Genomic DNA, 13,921 nt, shown 5'->3' on the forward strand with positions numbered 1-13,921 from the left:
TTTTTTTGTTGGATGTGTTGGAGCCTAATTACCGTGAAACTTGATTACTTTGTTTGAAAGTGCATCGAAAAATAAATTTATGTTATTTTTTTATTTGTGATAAATTTGATTTATTTAAAAATAATATATTTTTATGATTTTTCAAATATTTTCCAAATTTCTGAATAATTTTTCACACGATTTTTTTTTATTAAAGTAACGGTAAACAGGGAAATAAAACCACCCAACTAAGAGCCAAGTGTGGAATCGAAATCGAAAGTGAATGTCAATGCTGTCGCCAGGGCCCGCACGCCGCTGATCTTGAGGTGGCTGGCAGCTTCGGGGGCTGGGCTCTACATGCTTTTGATTTGTGGTATAGCATTAGTACATGTTTTAAATGCAACCCAGTTCATGCATTGCCGCAGCTTTTAAGGGTTCGGTCTCCTTGTGAGATAACCGACTTAACCCTCAACTGTGATTTTTTTTTATTTTCATTTTTTTCTGTGGATTCAAGATCTCATCAAGTTTGTTGAGGGTTAAAATTACGTCGGAACGAAGGATTATGTTCACCAGGTTTGTAACAGTAAGGGGAGCTGAACTTTTGTTTCCTTTCAAAAAACTATACCTGCAATTTGTTTGGCAGCTTCGATTACGGCTTCTCCTGTCACCAGGGCAAGGAGATTTAAATGGCAATGTTTTTTTTTTTTCGAAAGTTTAACTAAAGTGAAACTGCAATTTACCGCTATCCCGAAATCAGCCATGATCTTTGAAAAAGATCGCTTGAAACCGTGCCCCCCACACTGGAGGCGAACAAGCAAGTCAAACCTGATTTCGCTGGCAACACTGGCCGCGATCTCCATACGATCCTCCCGGGGGGCTGACCAATAACTAGTTTTCCAATTTAGCAGCTCCACGCGCGCGACCAGGAAAGTTGAATTTTCACTTTCAGTTTTCGGTTACCTCGCAAGACTTGCATGCCTGCAACTTAGTTGGAGCAGAACTTGAAGAACATCGCCGAGCTCACGTGTCGATGCAGCAACATAGGAGAGGTGTTAGGAAAATTATACAACAATTATATGCATTACTCGTGAAGACATTGGAGCCCGGTTCTGCTGCAAAAAACGGGTCGAAGAAGGGTCTTGGATTTTTTACTTCATCATCATCATTTTTGCACTGGTTTTAGACATCGTGAAGCGAGCTGACAGGTCTTCACGAAACCGGCTCCTCCGAGCTATTTGGTATGGTTGCAGTTGGTTTAGTAGTCCACTCTGAGGTGGATGCATAACTTGCAAGAAGGTACACATTGAAGGTGTTCGGACCGATAGAGTGCATTCCGATGCATCAGCAGCGGCATGACCAGGACAAAAAAAAGAAAGAAAAATGTATGCCTTTGAATTGCATCAATTTGTGCAACATAATCGCTTTAGAGTATTTCGAAATTTGACTAACTTAGCAAATGCTATAGTCAAACTTTTTCAAATATCCTCCAGATTTTTCTAATTTGAGAAGCTTTTAAATTTGTTGACTTTAGCTAAAATTATTACAGTCCAAACTCGATTTTCCAAATGCCTCGGAAAAAATCAAGTAATGAAAACTTTGGGTAATCAAGTCTTCAGCTTGTTTTTGTTAACATTTATCTCAAAAAGGTGCAAAAGTTCGACTGATGATGTTTCAAAATTTTGTTTGACAATATTTTCAATTTCTTTTTCAAAAATCTAATTTTCCCAAAAAAAAAATATTTCTCTGTTACCAGAGTTTGAACCATCCTAAAACTCTAGCGCAAAATAGTCCTTTTTTAGTCGCCTAAAAAATACCGAAAAATTTCAAAAAAATTAACAAATAAAAATTACACAACCTTTTATTTTTTAACATTGAAAATTGAAACAATAGTTTCCGACTAAGAAAAGGCAACTTTTGGTTTGGTTGAAAATTAGGGTGGTTCACTAATGATTTTGAAAATCTTACTTTTCAGGAATATTTTTGGGTTTTTATTTGTCTCCTAGTTGTTGGGCCTGCCAATCCATGCAACTTTGTCAAAGACAATAAAATTTTATCTCGTAATCTCCGCCTTCTACGACCAAACTCTGAGAAAGCATCTGAGCAAACCTTCAAAAATCAGTTGTTTGAACGTAGCAATTCAGGGTCAAGTTTTAGAGAAAAGTGTTGTTCGGAGCTCTAAAAAACGCTACTGCTACTATTTTCAAAAAAGTTACCTGAAAATGGCTATAACTTGAAAACGTTGCACTTTATCAAAATTTCACAAAAGTACTTTTTGATTGCAAATTTGATTTTACATCGAAAAATTAAGTTGAATAAATATCCCTGGAGATGGAGCCACACGTTGCCGTCGTTTCAGGGCTATTTGCAAAGATGGTTTCCGATGTTGATATATATCACACATTTATTTTATATTTATATACTTGTGTTGATAGAAATCACAACTATTGTACTATGTAAAATTGCAAGATATTGATTTTTTTTATTTGCATCTCAATATTCTTGTTTGTAAAATCTGCTTTGAACAGGTTTTAATCTTTTGATACGTCGTTAGCTTAGGTAGAAATTCATAAAGCACAGCAACGCTTACACAAAACAGTAAGAGAGGCCTCTTCTAGGCATTGTGATTTTTTCGTTTTTTCAAAGTGGGTGTTAGGTTAGGATTTGGTATTTTGATAAATTAGTTTTGTTGCAAGGCACTCAGAATAGTTAGTATTTTTTTGTAACTTTAGGTTGTTTAATAGTTCCAGACTCCATCTGTGTGTAAGTGAGTTAAGTAATGCTTTCAGAATCTCTGATTTCAATTTATGTGGTATGCTAACCATTCGGAATTCAATCAGTAATGAAATGATATCGGACAAAATTCGTTAATCTGTTGAACTAACGGTTTTCGGATTATGGTTGTATCGACCATTGTTGCGAATCGAGGATCTACTGGAGTTTTGACGATCAAATGGAGCCTAACATTTCAAAGGGACACATGGTTTTTGTGAACAGGGATGCATCTCTCTCACTCAAATGACAGTTTACATAATGTATGATAGGGATACACTCTTGTTTGCAGAGCTTCTGTGCCCTAATGAAATGGAAGGCACGAAATCCGTAATAACAGTTCAATGGAGCACGTCTGCATTTGTGGACAGACAGTCTATCCCTTTCGCTCAAGTGACAGTTCACGTCAAGTAAGAGGGGGATAGACTGCTTGTTTACAAATGCAGATTCGCCCTATTGAACTGTTACTACGGAAATAGTCGTCTTAACAACGAGTATTCAACTTGTAAAGTATGAACTGTTCAGTTATGTTTATTGGGTTAAAAACAAGGTAAAGGAATGTTTGGCATTTGGGAGTTTGAGATTCAAGTTTCTTTCAGAAAGTTTAGTTTAGGTTGTTGATAAATGTTTGTTTTCCGTAAATAATAGAATGGACTTTAATCAATGGTTAAACTGGTCGAAGTGTACTATTTCATTTGCACATCTGCTTCTAGTTGTAATGTACGATAAGACTACTGACAGACGCGACAGGACGGGGCCCAGAAAAAAATGCATCAAGATTTATATTCCATAGACAAGTTAGTTTTCATCTTTCGGTTTCCAGTTTTTTTTTAAATTTCCTTTAAATTTGAAATACATCATAGGTGTCCTTTGTATAAATCTCCGATTATTTACATTTTCTTATTTAATTAACTTATAATTCAATTTCTTCCGGGCCTTTTTACTTTGAATCATAATTTCAGATTTCCTTTATTCAGTGTTAAACTTAGATTAACGTAACTGCTTAAGTCATCCAAGTTCTTACTACTCACACCTACACTAATTTTCTTTCACCTTCCCCCTCCTGATCCTCTATATCTTCCGGTGGTGTTCATTTGGTATGCAATACTAGTTCGGTCACTACTCTATTTTCCACAAGAAACCGGACTTGGACTGACTTGAGGCCGCGTCCCCCACCTTGCTCCGTAAAACGAAAACGAAAACGAAAAATTAAGTTGAATAAATTTTGCGACCAATATTTAGATTTTTCGAAAAAATCAGTATTAATTCAAAAAATTATAACTCGGTCAATGATTTTTTGCCCATTCTGGAAATTTCTGAAAAGTTGGCATTTTTATCCCCTAGAACATATCAGAAAATAAAAAAAATCAAAAATAGTGTAATTAAAAATCACCAACAATTTTTTTACCGTGTATCACATTTTTTCAGTGTAGTCCATATCCATACCTACAACTTTGCCGAAGACACCAAATCGATCAAAAAATTCCTTTCAAAGATTCAGATTTTCGTATTTTCTTAAATCATTTTTGTATGGACAGCTGCCAAATTTGTATGGAAAATTATATGCACAAACTTATGACGCAAAATGGCTTCTTTGGGCATACCGAAGGCACCAAAAAAGTTTCAGCCGGATTAAAAAATACAAAAATCAAAATTAAAGAAAAAAGACAGATTTCGTAGAGAAAAAGTATAAAAATGTTTAAAGAAAATAACGCCTGGAAAAAAGGCATTGAAGCAAAGTACTTGAAAACAGTGCAATTGAAAATAACTTTTTGGTTTAGTTAAAAGTTATTTTCAATTGCAAAATGAATTTTACATCTAAAATCAGTTTTGAAATTTAGTTTGACAATATTTTAACTTTTTTCTTAAAAACATTTTTAAACCCCATTTTCCAAAAAAAAGATTACCTGATTTTATTCAGAGAAAAAAAAATTATGCGATAACGAAAACGGATTTAATTTTTTGTTTTTTGTTTTTTGTTTTTTGGTTTTTTGTTTTTTGTTTTTTTGTTTTTTGTTTTTTGTTTTTTGTTTTTTGTTTTTTGTTTTTTGTTTTTTGTTTTTTGTTTTTTGTTTTTTGTTTTTTGTTTTTTGTTTTTTGTTTTTTGTTTTTGTTTTTGTTTTTTGTTTTTGTTTTTGTTTTTTGTTTTTTGTTTTTTGTTTTTGTTTTTGTTTTTGTTTTTTGTTTTTTGTTTTTGTTTTTGTTTTTTGTTTTTTTTTGTTTTTGTTTTTTGTTTTTTGTTTTTGTTTTTTGTTTTTGTTTTTGTTTTTGTTTTTGTTTTTGTTTTTTTTTAGTTTTTAGTTTTTTGTTTTTTGTTTTTGTTTTTTGTTTTTAGTTTTTAGTTTTTAGTTTTTTGTTTTTTGTTTTTTGTTTTTCGTTTTTTTTTTTTATTTGATTTTTTTTTTTTGATGATCTATGTGATCCGTTGTGGTTGTCACATCAGCTCGAACTGTCAAACTGGCACCAGCGTTTCAAGGCTCAAGGTATGCCAGATTATGAAATGACTTTTTTTAATTATTGTAATGATCTTTAGGTAGTTGTGAGTTGTCAGTTCAGACAGTGATTTTTTGATAACAACCGAACTCGAACATTTACTGTTATTTTTACCTTTGGAAATGTAAAGAAGTGAAAACATTGCTACCGGTGAAAACAACTCGCAGTAATCTAAAAAAAGAAATTTGGCTCCAGAGAGGATCGAACTCACGACCTTCGCGTTATTAGCACGACGCTCTAACCAACTGAGCTATGGGGCCACATATCTTTTGACGTCGAAAAAAGCTGTACCGGTTTCGCGCATCTTTACTCAACCCCCTTCTCGTTCACACAGTTCAGCATCCGCGCCGAAGGTAAACGACAACTTGCCAATCTCGGACATCTCAAAAACATAAAAAAATCATCTTGCTTTACATCTTCCTCTTCCGCACCACGCTTATTGTTACAAAATTAGCCCTTTTGTTCGTTCGCTCGTTTGTTTTCCCCCCTTCTTCCAACCCGAACACAACTTACGAACTTCCCACCCGAAAAAAACAAAAGCTAAAACAAAAGAAATAACCCGAATCCTTTCTCGCACTGCTCACAATCGTGTGCCTTGTTTACATCGCTTTACGCTGGCTCCCCGAAATCACTTCCCACTTTTTTCCCGAGGTCTCAAACACCGAGCGGTCGTGCCACACCCCTGAACTGAGGCTTCTTCCCATCTTCCCGACGAGTGCTTGATCAAACACACACGCGAAAGAGGAGCAGAGAGAGAGAGTGCACGCTATTTACAGAGCCCACGTGTGCGCATGAGTCGGTAAGCGGAATCGTTTATCAGTCTCGTTCGGATGCCGCTTCTTCCTCTCCCTCTCTCTCGTTTTGTCGCTAACTCGTTGCTGCTGTGTGTCAGTAGGTCGTGTGTGGTCGGTGACGATGACGAACCAACTTACGTCGGACTTGGGAGCCGGCCAACATCTGCGGTAGCGCTATTTTCACCCGGTCTTACAAGTGGCTCGTTGGTCTAGGGGTATGATTCTCGCTTCGGGTGCGAGAGGTCCCGGGTTCAATTCCCGGACGAGCCCGCGTTGAAACTTTTTTTTGCAGCTGTTTGTTTTGTTTGAGATCACAGTTTTGCGGTTAATTGACTGGTAAAGTGCGTGCACTTTATTTTGCTGGTTTTCTTTGTGACCTGAATAAGCTAAGCTTTTCTATGATTTGGATGTGGTTGATCGGCAGTCGTTTTTGATGTGGATTGCCACCTCAATTAAGCGGCGGTTACGATGGATTCGGTGAATTGTGTAAAACAGATGGAAACAGCTCGTTAGTTGAAATGGTGCAGTTTTGCAAATTTTGAGAGAACATTTTGTTTACAAATCATAAAAAAATATAAGAAATAAAACAAGCAATAGTTATATTTTAAACTGCTTTTTAAAACATTAAAAAAACACTTTTGGCAGTTTTGTACGTAGAAATTTTATGAAAATTTAAAACATTTTTAAACTGTTTTAAAAATGCTTGAAATTTAATCTTCATTAGACATTAACTTTTAAAATATGCCCTGGAACAATAAGAAATATTTTTTGTTTGTTTGTTGTTGTTATTTTTTCAATAAAATTATGGTTATTTCAGTAAAAGAACTCAAGAAAGCCTTATAGATTTTAATTTTGCAAGGTATTTTTTTATTTTTTGTCAAATTCAATGATTTTTTGTCTAGTTTATTTGAAAAATATCATACCTTAACAAAAATAAAAAAGTTTCTTTTTTAAGGTTTTCTACAAATTCTTGAAATTAGCAGGGTCAGCTTGAGGGTTTTTTGTTTTTTTTTTGTTTTTTTTTTTTTTTCAAAATGAAACTTGAAATTAGAGGTGGGCAAAACCGCTCTTTTTCAGGAGCCGCTCATTTTCGTTCGCTCTTTAAAAAGAGCCGCTCTTTTGAACAGCTCTTTCGCTCTTTTTCAAAATTTGGATGAAATTGGTTTTTTTTTAAGAATCATGTTATTTTATAAGTTATTTCACATTAGACTTTTATAAATTATTTCATTAAAAAAAATTAAAACTGAAAACGAGAAAATGCCCTTGAAAACCATAGGTCTTGGCGGTCTCAAGATTTTTACTCGAACCTAAACACAGTAAATGAATGGCATCCAAACTTATATCTAGGATGCTGGAAAAATTGCTATCAATTTAAAATTACGTTTATTTCTGCAAGAATTGAACTAATGTTGATATTTTATTTGGGGAAAATATTCTGTGAACTCTTTTCTACATTCGGTTTAATCGATAAAGTCTTTAAACGCTAAAGTTCAATCCGACAAAAGAACTATTTTTTTTCCTAAATCTCTAAACTATTCAGTAAATTTTTGGTAATATTTTACAAATTATGCAATTTGAAATCCCGCATAAAAAAGTACCATATAAAAACTTTTTTTCATATGGTCATTGAACTTTAAACTATATTGTTACTACCATTTCCAAAAATGTTTGACTACTGTTTTAAAAATGGTATTTATATGGTTGGCATGAATTTTTACTATCTCACAAATGGTTTAACCATCTGGCATAAGGGTGGTTAGCAATGGTAACCTTAAAAAACTCAGTACTATTTTCGTCAAAAAACTGTTTGTTGTATGGTAAATAAATGGTTTAAGTACTATTTGGCAAAAAGTAACCTTAAATCAAACAGTTCACAAATAGTTTAATATAGTAAAATTTTAATTTTGGGAAATTGAAAAAACGATTTCACAAATAGTTACCATTTCTCAGAGTGTCATTGTATGATCCAATATGGTAATCAAATGGTAATTTTTTATCCGGGATGCTCAAATTTGTATTCCGGTAATATTTTAATGCACAATCAGTTGTATAATGAAAAGTTTTTAACATTTTGTTTGAAAATCATTTACTTTTGGGATTAATTTTTATAAGCATTGAAATATTTGAAATTGCATTTTCAATTCTCAAAAACAAATTTAATACTTTTTTTTTAATTCAATAAAAAAAATATCACAAATATCATGTTATCTTGAAACGGTTCTTTCAAAAGACCGGAGTTTAAAAAAGAACCGCTATAGATCTAGGGTTTTTTCTCAAAATTTATTTTCCCTAAAAGAGCACGCAGCTAGCAAAATCTAAACTTAGAAACATGTACCCTCCCTGTAAAGGCTTATGAATTGATCTCAGTTGAAAGGTTCTCCAAATCTCTGAATTGCAAATCTAACATCCTGGAGCAGAACTGCTAAATTCTAATAAACACCAATTGAATTGAATTGAAAAAAAAAGAACCGCGGTTCTGTACACTGTACATTTTCTTTTGGAGATTTTTAATTTCACTTTTTGTCACTAAAACTTGATTTGCAAAAAAAAAACACATTTTTTTTGACATTGTGGACATCACTTTTCAGAAATTTCCAGAATGTGCTAAAAATCTTTGAAAAAATAATTTTTGAATCAATACTTTTTTCAAAAAATCAAAATATTAGTCGTAAAAATGTTTAAACATAATTTTTCGATGTAGAAACGAAATTGCAATCAAAAAGTACTCCAGTGAAATTTAAAAAAAGTGCACAGTTTTCAAGTTATAGCCATTTTTAGCTAACTTTTTTTGAAAAAAGTTGCAGTTATTCATTTTTTAAATTAGTGCCCATGTTTGCCAAATTTTGAAAAAAATATTTTTTTTCTCTATATTTTGCTTTCTTGAACTTGTGGTTCTCTTTTTTATCCGTTTCTATCACTTTTCCTCGTTTACGAACACTCGCCGAAGATTCTTTTGTTGTCTCAAAAAAAAAAAAAAAAAAAAAACACAATGAAAGAACGCGAGAGAGGATTTGGAAACCGAGCTCGCATTACGTCTCGTGACTGTGCGAATGAGAGAGAAAAAGAGAAAATCACTCGGGATTGTGAAACCACGATCTTAATAGGGGGATGGCGTCGCTATTTTTAGACCACATTTTCCACTTTTTCTCATCGAAACCGACTACTTTATCGACTTCATTTTGCTGGGCGAGATAGGACGCCGTCTATTTTTAGACGATGACTCAGCACTTTTCCACTCTTGCACTTAAAAACACCAGATGGCAGCACGATGTAACGCCACGTCCCTATTCTTTTTACTGAAATTTCGTGACGGAAAGAAGTGCAGTGAAAGGGGGGGAGATGAGATTTCAAGCATGATAATTTCAGTCGCTGAGAACTGAAAGTTTATTTTATTTTTTATTTTTGAGCAACTTTCTCGGAAATCAACTTTTTTTGAAATTGATTATTTTTATTTAATTTATTACTTGGCTCCCAAGGTTCCACACAAATGAGGCAGCTAGACAGCCTATACAAAAAAAAGTATCGAATTATTCGAAAATCTGCATCACGATAATTGAATTTCTTTTCACTTTTCAATACAAAGGAAAATCGATTTGAGCGACAACTTATTTTTTAGAATTTATTTTTACTATGATTGTAGACATTTTTTAGGTGGGTGCAAATTATATTTTGTTTGCTATAATAAAATTCAAGGAAAAATGTCAAATTTAAGCTTAAGTTTCAAAATTACGAAGCAGAAAATATTGCAAAATTTATATTTTGTATTTTTTTTTCTCAAAATTCAAAATTTGCAAAAAAAAAAATGCTGTCCAGACTCGATTATCCGAAAGTTTCGATTATCAGAAGGTTTGTATAAGACTTCGGATAATCGAATCACGAACAAAAAAAATCATTTTTTTTTATTTTCTTATTTTAACTTTAAATTCAAGCTCTGCGATTTCATTTTAGTCAAATTTGAATGGCTGAACTTTGAAAAATATACTTCTGGTTTCTGAGATAAGGTCATAAACACAAAAATTACCAGGAAAAAATGCTTCTTTTTGTAGTTTTCCTAACAGCACTACACTTTTAATGTATAACTGTTGATCCCATTTTCAATATTCTACTGATATTTAATTGAAAGTAATTATAACTTTTCTTGAAATTTAGTGAGAAGAAATTCATTTTTGACCAAAATGTATTTCAAATTATCAAAAACCTTTTTTTTATAGAAAACTATTTTTGTGGAAAACTCTAAATTAAAAAAAAGCATTCTCTGAGTAAAATGACATTTTGAACAATCTTTTAAAAGAAACAAAATAATTGACTACGAATTTCTGAAAATATACAAAAGTGTCTTCATAATATTTCCTATTTTAAAATGTATACAAAAATTCAATAATAATTCAGACTTTTTTTTAGATTTTTTCAACATTCTCCAAACTTATGCAATGCAAGAACTGTCCTTCAAGCAGTGTACAGTGAATGGTCCGCTGTGAGCGGTGACCACTGCATCGGTCCCAGGACCCCAGAAGGTACTAGAAGATGGTGGCGACTGTGATGAGACCAGTTGTGACCCCAACCATAGGCAAAAGTTGTCCAATTAAGAGCAAGATTCCCGCTCCACACACTTTTTGCGAGGTTTATGTTGTCAATTTTGTTTTCAACCACTTTTTTAAATTGCACTGCTGAAAAAAATTTCTCGTATTTGCTGAAATTTTCATCTTAGAAAAAAAGGTTGGCAGCTCTGGCCCAGCTCGGTTGTGTATTTCGTCGCGTATTTTGAATCGAAGTTTTAAGTGAGAAACTCGACAGGAAACTGTGGGAAAAGTGATTCATTCGATGTGGTAGATCGGGCTCCTCACGAGCAGCATGGAGTTTCTTCGAAGTTCGAGGAAAATAAGGAGTTTTTCGTCAAATTGTTTTGTGTTTTTTTCTCAATCGGGCTTGTTTTACGTGACAGGTGGTTCGGTTGGTTTCGTTTTTTACCGTTCTCTAGAGAGGTTGCGTGGAAGTTGTCTTGCAACTTGCGTGCAATATTGATTTAAAGTGTTAGAAACCAGGGGTGCCAGAGGTTATAGAATTTAAATTAATTAATAACATTTTAATTTTTGTGTAAGCTTTGGGAAGAGATGTGCATCCGGGATTTAGCGCATTTCTCGTTGATTTGTGTTTTATGAAATCATTCGTTTCACATGAGAAGTAGTTTTTTTTCGGTTTGTGTTGGGCAAGTGTTGGTAATGTAAAAGGCGCAAAGCTACGTGCAAAGGTGTCTGCTAGAAACTGGTGATAAAGCACTGAAACTCATGATTACTCTCGGAAAGAAAAGGGACACTGTATTCATCCAAAATCAGCAGTGCATTGTCTGGATTGCAGATAATATCCTTTTCAAGAAGTCTAGATATTGGGTTTTCAAATGTTTTCCTAATTTTCCTTATCTTTTTTTTTTCTTTCACTATCTTCTGATAATGTTTCTACCGAAATCCTCATTAAGTAGAACCCACCCATATTTTTTTTAAAGCCCAACCTTTTTTTCTATAACATTTTTTCTTAGCGCTGTCGGTTTACTTAGACCGTTTAAGCTCAAATTCGAAAATCTATTACTTTGAACAAATCTTAACTATCTTACTTTAGCCTCATTACTATAACCTATAACTGTCCACCATACCTATTTAATAATTACATGCAATTTTAAATATTTCAGCTGGGTATTAAGGTAATTTATTATAATGATAAATTGACATTATATTGAAATTATATTTTACACATGACACACCCTACACAATGCCAATGCAATACAAATATAGGAGCGTTTGGTACGGTATGTCCACGCATCCTTCCTCCCCTGTAGATTCTGCGAAATGTGATCCGTTCTCAGAATCCTCTCTGCGGTAAACACAACGCAGTAGGGCTGGCCGCTTTAATTTTTGTAATACATTTTCGGGTGTTCTCGGATGTACTGCAATTATTAATAATGACAAGAAAAGTGCTTGGGGCGTCATCTAATCACAAGACTTTCCAGCATGCTTTCATCGGACTGGCTGCGTTTGTGTTAGATTAGATTAGATTAGATTAGTATTTGCTGAAATTTTCATCTTAATTATTCTTTTTTACTTTTTAAGAATGTTGCTTAAAAATTTTACTTCTTTGATATTTTTTTTTCAAAGTGTCCAAATCCTGGAATGTTCACATTGAAAGTAGTCTACAACTTCGAACCGGGCAGAAGAAACTACCATCGGTCGTTGAGAAAGAATCCACCAAGCCATTCAGCCGTGTCCATCGATGCTGTTACCTGTCGGCGACCACCGCGTTTTTAATGCTCAATTGCTGCGCGTGTTAGGAATCTGTCAGCTCGTTGTGTAATTACACATTGCCACCGCCGCCGCCGACTCAGAAGTGAAGTTTATCCATACATCATAGTCTCAACCCCCTCCAGCTTGGTGGTGAATAAAATATGCCACGCGAATTGGCCGCATCGGTGCGGAATTTTCGGACGATGTACCCATTTTCGACCCATTTGGACCTATTTTCGACCTATCGAAATTTTGTCATTTTCAGTAGCAGAAACTTACAGTAATCCAATTCAAGTTAAAATTTAGGTCGAAAATAGGTACCTCCCCCCCCCCCTCTAAACGACCCTCGAAGAGCCCCGAGGATGACAGCCTTGACGATTGGTTGGTCGGTTGCAAGAAGCAATTGAGCAATTGAGCAGTTTCTGATCGGGGGGCAATTCACTTTTTTTCTTCTTCGCTCTTTCTTTACACAGTTGAAGTACTTTGTAAGACTTCTATGTGCTTACTGCTGGAACGATGTAAGGCGGTTCAGTTTACTCCGGGTGTGATTAGCAAGCGATTATATCTCGATTGACTGCTAATCGGTTAATCTGGTAATTATGGCACGGTTCTGGCGCGTTGCACCGTATAATCCGCTGCAAATGGGATTAGGAGCGAGGCTGAGCAGGGGGACACAAATCGTTAATCATAGGAACTTTTAGCTGTTTAGAGTTGGAGGATGGAGACAAGTTTGGCAAATCAGAACGACTGTCTCGAATTTGAGACTTTTTAAATTTAAGTTTGACGAAACTAAAAAACCTTGTAAAATTTAAACCTTTAAATTTTTTAAAATATTTTTATTATATTTTTCCGTTAAAAATGTTAAAAAAACATTTTTTGAATTTGAAAAATAATTTAATCAGCTTTCTTTTCATCTTTTTTGAATTCTTCTGTTCTTCTGTTCTTCTGTTCTTCTGTTCTTCTGTTCTTCTGTTCTTCTGTTCTTCTGTTCTTCTGTTCTTCTGTTCTTCTGTTCTTCTGTTCTTCTGTTCTTCTGTTCTTCTGTTATTCTGTTCTTCCTTTCTTCGGTTCTTCTGTTCTTCTGTTCTTCTGTTCTTTTTTCCAGCTCCTCAGTTGTGCTTTAATTCTGTTCTTAAAAAATATTAAAAAAAAATCGTCATTTTTTTCAAGAGTTAGCCTTCTTTTTTTTCTCAAAAATTTTTTTTTAGATATGTCTAGATTTTTAAAAGCTTTTTATACAAACGGTCATTATCAACTGAAAAAAATAAGTTGAAATATTGATTATTAATTTTGTTTAAAAATAAGTTAAACTATCAGATTTTAAAGCTTTTTCTAAAAACATTTTTTTATAATTCAGCTAGGTTAAAAGTAAAATTACATATTTTTTTTATAAAATACTACTTTTTAAAGAAAATACAATATTATTTGAAAAATCCAAGGTAGATAATCGATAAAATTATCGTCGATAATATTATCGTCTGACGATAACGATACTGGTTATTGTTATTTCGATAATTCTATCAGCGATAATGTTATCACCGTTACGGGACGATAACTCATTAAATCTTTCTAAAATCGACTAATTCAACCATATCATGTTAAATTTTCAATGCT

The 13,921-nt window shown here is 33.7% G+C and overlaps 2 protein-coding genes and 2 non-coding genes across 4 annotated transcripts in view; 2 read left to right on the forward strand and 2 right to left on the reverse strand.

Moving 5' to 3' along the window:
• Nucleotides 1–13,921, forward strand: part of LOC6045627 — a 342,844-nt gene that overhangs the window by 191,573 nt on the left and 137,350 nt on the right. The gene's annotated exons all lie outside the window — the stretch shown is intronic.
• LOC6048774 overlaps nucleotides 1–13,921 on the reverse strand; it is a 307,506-nt gene that overhangs the window by 187,171 nt on the left and 106,414 nt on the right. The window lies entirely within an intron of this gene.
• Nucleotides 5,428–5,501, reverse strand: Trnai-aau. The gene has a single exon. It is a non-coding gene; the product is annotated as a tRNA-Ile (tRNA).
• Trnap-cgg lies at nucleotides 6,234–6,305 on the forward strand. Its single transcript has one exon. It is a non-coding gene; the product is annotated as a tRNA-Pro (tRNA).

The sequence above is a fragment of the Culex quinquefasciatus genome, chromosome 1, assembly GCF_015732765.1.
Source record: "Culex quinquefasciatus strain JHB chromosome 1, VPISU_Cqui_1.0_pri_paternal, whole genome shotgun sequence".
NCBI lineage: Eukaryota > Metazoa > Arthropoda > Insecta > Diptera > Culicidae > Culex > Culex quinquefasciatus.